Source organism: Triticum dicoccoides, chromosome 7B (assembly GCF_002162155.2).
Source record: "Triticum dicoccoides isolate Atlit2015 ecotype Zavitan chromosome 7B, WEW_v2.0, whole genome shotgun sequence".
Classification (NCBI taxonomy): domain Eukaryota; kingdom Viridiplantae; phylum Streptophyta; class Magnoliopsida; order Poales; family Poaceae; genus Triticum; species Triticum dicoccoides.
The window spans coordinates 544,365,388-544,371,340 of record NC_041393.1 but is presented as its reverse complement, the minus strand read 5'-3'; positions in this window follow the sequence as shown (position 1 = coordinate 544,371,340).

Below are 5,953 nucleotides of genomic sequence, written 5' to 3'. Positions count from 1 at the left end.
TCGGATGCCAGCTTTTCGCCAACCAAAGCCATATGCCACCCACTGCTCTACAAACAATCCCATCACTTGGCCTTTTGTTGTCTGGGGGCTTGATATGGTCGGACCCCTTAAGGGAGGAATCCATAAGAAAAAAAATACTTGTTGGTCATGGTGGATAAATTCACTAAGGGGATAAAGGCCAAACCAGTTAAAATGGCCGAATCCGGACCAGTGATAGACTTCATATCCTCTGTTGTGCACCGTTATGGTGTTCCTCACAGCATCATCACCGATAACGGCTCCAATTTCACAGCCGATGAGGTGAAAACCTGGTATGGTAATCTGGGCATTAAGCTAGATTACGCCTCCGTCTATCACCCTCAAACAAATAGTCAAGTCAAGCGAGCCAATTGTCTTATTATGAGCGGCATTAAGCCCAGATTAGTGCGGTCTTTGAAAGAGTCAGACACGCACTGGGTTGAGGAGCTCGACTCCGTACTCTGGGGGCTACGGACCATGCCGAATCGTACTACCGGATACATACCCTTCTTCATGGTGTACGGCGCAGAGGTTGTGTTGCCCTGCGATATTATTCATGACTCACCTCGAGTGCACATGTACAAAGAGAGAGAGGCCGAGCTTGATCGACAGGACGGTTTAGATGCCCTGGAAGAGGAGCGCGACGTTGCAAAAGCCCGTTCCGCATTTTATCAACAATAGGCTCGCAGATATCAAAGCAGAGAAGTATGGGCCAAGACTTATAATATTGGCGAACTCATTCTACGTCTACCGGAGAAGAAAAAGGACAAACTCAAGCCCAAGTGGGAGGGTCCCTTCATCATTGAAAAAGTTCTCATCGGAGGAGCGTATCGCCTGTGTGATGCATTAGATAATCACCTCGAGCCGAACCCATGGAACGCGGCCAGACTCCGAAGATTCTACGCCTAGCGCTGAACTCTTTGTTTGTCTCCTTCCCTTTTTTTTCCTTTCTATTATTTATTTTTTAGTTATCTTTTCGCTTTTTCTTTAATAGCTTTAAAGCTTTCGTGTGGCTAGACCGCACACTCACGACGCACTCATCTTCAAGTATGTACGTCCATTATACCTGGGGGCTTCTTGTACAGGAGCTTATTACAATTATTCTCCGAGCATCAAGCTCACTGCATATGTGTCTTTTCTCCGTATGTACCTTTTTTCCGCCATTATATGCATTGATATGATTTAAGTTTTGGCCAAGCTGGGTTGCCTGGCTCCTGTGCTTATGCCCTACGTTCCCGTTAGTTCGGCGGGGGTATAAAGGGAGCACCTCTGCGATTGTTACTGCCGGGTCATCCGGATGTGTACCTCAGACTGGGTGAAGCCGAAAGCTAGCATTCTTAAGGGAATATTCGGTCGGTGGACTAAAGATGTTTTTTTACTCATTACACTATGAACCCTCAGATGTTACATATACTGCGACTTTTCAATCACAGTTCGGACATGCACGTTAATGCATGCGTACCCAGGGAAAGGAACCCTTAACAGAACTATTCTCTCTGGAAGATGTTTCTTACTATCACAATGTAATATAACATAGCTAGTTGGGTACTTGTCTATTCAAGCAACTATGACCCCTACGCCTAGTTTCCACGCATACCCCAATTTATATTACCGAGCGGGTATTTGGAAACACTCCGGACCGTCGGGTCCAGAGGCCGAAGCGAAAAGGTCCGCCATGACAAATGTTTTACAATCTGGCTAGGGACAAACTTGTCCATTGAAGTACATAGTCACTTGGACTCAAAAACTTCCTCTTCTATGTCGTCCAACAGGTTGTCTAGCTTACAATCCTGCTGAGAATATTCTGCGGCTAATTTTACCTGGTCATATACCAGACTAACTGGAATTTCTTTCCCATCTGACCCTAAAGGTCCAACCCGGGACATATGATTCGGATCAAGCTTGGTATACCGTGTTTTCACCATGGCCCGGGCTTCTCGTGCACCTTCTCAGCAGGACGATATCTTCCATAATCGGAAACGCCGCCGCGCTCCCTTAAATAGCTGTACAAGCTCCTCCATACTTCCTGGTGGGGAGGCGGATGGCCATAAGGCCTTGGCAACACTCTGCATTGCCTGTCGAGCTTGCTCGTGTAGTTGCGACAGCTCTTGTAGCAGATCGCCTAAGGATCCGGACATCTCCTCTTAGGGACGGCCAGTCAGCATACCTACAGACATAACTCTGTCAGTTCCTTCCCTTGCCGAATTATGCAGAGGTAAGTTTGAACACATACTAAATATGCCGCCTCGCGGCCTCTTATTTACCTTCACGGAGTCAGCCAGCTCGGCCCAAACATCTTTCAATTCTTCGCCCAGCTGAGTATTGGAATCCTGGAGTTTGTTTTTCTCCTCCCTGACCCGTGTAAGTATACGCTCGCCAGAGGCAAGCTGCCTTTCGGTCTTTTGTGCGCCCGCTTGCGCGACTTCCAGTACCTCTCCCGGATTATCTGGCGATACTATCATCAGATATGTAACTGTATTAGCGTTACTGGTATATATAATTATGTTTTTCTCGATAGAGGGACACATTACCAGTTGAGGCCTTCTTGGATTCCTCCAGTTCGGCAGTTGCGGCAGCAAGCTGGGTCCGACATTGTTCTAGCTCTTGAGACAACAGATTGTTCTTCTCTGTGGGCACATGGTTACACAATGATCCTTAAATCAGTTGTACCAACTGCTTCAAGTCTCGGGGGCTACTGGTATATATAATTACCAGACTTGAACAAATGTTTACTTACCCGCACATCTTTCAAATACTGATCAGTGGCTCTTGTAAGCCCATCTCGAGCAACTCGGATGTATGCATCAGCCAAGCTGAAGGCGTTGAATGCCTCATTTGAAAAGACGTGGTCTCGAAGATTTGCCCGCCGGCGCTGATGATTCATGGCACTTTCCACTTCAGAGTTTGTAACGGATACGTCATCTGAATTCTCTGCTGAAGGACAATCCAGCATCACTCCCGTGTCATCCTCTGTCCTAAAGACAGGATTTGAAATTCGGCTGGTGGAGGCATCACTTGCAGGATCCCCAGACTTAGTCCGACAGATGATTTTCCTGATGAGACACCACAAACAGTGTCACACTTCAATATGACAGCCAAGGAGCATGTTTTACAAAATCGTACCTCTTTGAAAAAGGCTTGGTCGTATTCGCCTTCCTCTTCGAAGGCCTACCCAGCATGGGCGCTGCTACGTCTTGAGCTAGCGTTGGTTTTTCCCGAAGAGGAGACGGTGATGCAGCAAAGTGTAGCGTAAGTATTTCCCTCAGTTTTGAGAACCAAGGTATCAATCCAATAGGAGGCTCCTCAAAAGTCCCACGCACCTACACAAACAAACTGAGAACTCGCAACCAACGCAATAAAGGGGTTGTCAATCCCTTCACGGTCACTTATGAAAGTGAGATCTGATAGAGAGATAATAATATTTTTGATATTTTATGATATAGATGCAAAAAAGTAAAGATGCAAATAAAAGTAGATTGAAAGCAAATATGATAAGAGATAGACCCGGGGGCCATAGGTTTCACTAGACTTCTCTCGAGAGCATAAGTATTACGGTGGGTGAACAAATTACAGTCGAGCAATTGATAGAAAAGCGAATAATTATGATGTTATCTAGGCATGATCATGTATAAAGGCATCACGTCCATGACAAGTAGACCGACTCCTGCCTGCATCTACTATTATTACTCCACACATCGACCGACTCCTGCCTGCATCTAGAGTAGATAAACTTGATCATAAACCCACAATTCATCGGATCTCGACAAACACACCGCAAAAAGAGATTACATCAAATAGATCTCCACAAGAGAGGGGGAGAACATTGTATTGAGATCCAAAAAGAGAGAAGAAGCCATCTAGCTAATAACTATGTACCCGTAGGTCTGTGGTAAACTACTCACAACTCATCGGAGAGGCTATGGTGTTGATGTAGAAGCCCTCCGTGGTCGATTCCCCCTTCGGCAGATTGCCGGCGAAGGCTCCAAGATGGGATCTCACGGATACACAAGGTTACGACGGTGGAAATTGTTAATCATGGTGCCCCTAGATGTTTTCGGGGTCCATGGATATATATAGGAGGCAGAAGTATGTCAGTGGACGCACGAGGGGCCCACGAGACAGGGGCGCACCCTACATGGGGGGGCGCCCTCCTATCTCGTGGGCCCCTCAGAGCTTTCTTGACTTGCACTCCAGGCTCTCCAGATCAGATTTGTTCCAAAAATATCGCTCCCGAAGGTTTCATTCCATTTGGACTCCGTTTGATATTCCTTTTCTTCGAAATACTGAAATAGGCAAAAAAAACAGTAATACGGGCTGGGCCTCCGGTTGGTAGGTTAGTCCCAAAAATGATAATAATGTATAAAATAAAGCCCATAAACATCCAAAACATGTAATATAATAGCATGTAACAATCAAAAATTATAGATATGTTGGAGACGTATCAAGCATCCCCAAGCTTAATTCCTGCTCGTCCTCGAGTAGGTAAATGATAAAAAGATAATTTTTGATGTGGAATGCTACCTAGCATAATTCATAATGTAATTTTCTTTCATTGTGGCATGAATGTTCAGATCCAAATGAATACAAAATAAAAGTTCATATTGACATAAGAAATAGTAATACTTCAAGCATACTAAGCAAAGTATTCATGTCTTCTTAAAATAACATGGCTAAAGAAAGTTATCCCTACAAAATCATATAGTCTGGCATTTGCTCTATCTTCATCACACAAAGTATTTAATCATGCACAACCTGATGACGAGCCAAGCAATTGTTTCATACTTTAATAATTTCAAACTCTTTCAACTTTCACGCAATACATGAGCATAAGCCATGGACATAGCACTATATGTGGAATAGAATGGTGGTTGTGAAGAAGACAAAAAGAAGAAGATAGTCTCACATCAACTAGGTGTATCAACGGACTATGTAGATGCCCATTAATAGATATCAATGTGAGTGAGTAGGGATTGCCATGCAACGGATGCACTAGAGCTATAAATATATGAAAGCTCAATAAAAGAAAACTAGTGGGTGTGCATCCAACTTGCTTGCTCACGAAGACTTAGGGCACTTTTGAGGAAGCCCATCATTGGAATATACAAGCCAAGTTCTATAATGAAAAATTCCCACTAGTATATGAAAGTGACAACATATGAGACTCTCTATCATGAAGATCATGGTGCTATTTTGAAGCACAAGTGTGGAAAAAGAGATAGTAGCATTGTCCCTTCTCTCTTCTTCTCTCATTTTTTTCTCTTCTTTTTTTCTTTCTTTGGCCTTTTTCCCTTTTTTTGGCCTTTCTCTTTTTTCTCTTTTTTTGTAAAGTCCGAAGTCTCATCCCGACTTGTGGGGGAATCATAGCCTTCATCATCCTTTCCTCATGAGGACAATGCTCTAATAATGAAAATCATCACACTTTTATGGATTTACAACTCAAAGCTAGAACAAGATATGACTCTATATGAATGCCTCCGACGGTGTACCGGTATATGCAATGACTCAAGAGCGACATGTATGAAAATTATGATGGTGGCCTTGCCACAAATACGATGTCAACTACATGATCATGCAAAGAGCAATATGACAATGATGAAACGTGTCATAATAAACGGAACGGTGGAAAGTTGCATGGCAATATATCTCGGAATGGCTATGGAAATGCCATAATAGGTAGGTATGGTGGTTGTTTTGAGGAAGGAGTATGGTGGGTGTATGGTACCGGCGAAAATTGCACGGCACAAAAGATGCTAGCAATGGTGGAAGGGTGAAAGGGTGCGTATAATCCATGGACTCAACATTAATCAAAAGAACTCATATACTTGTTGCAAAAATTTAGAAGTCATCAAAAATCAAAGCAATACGCGCATGCTCCTAGGGGGATAGATTGGTAGGAAAAGACCATCGCTTGTCCCCGACTACCACTCATAAGGAA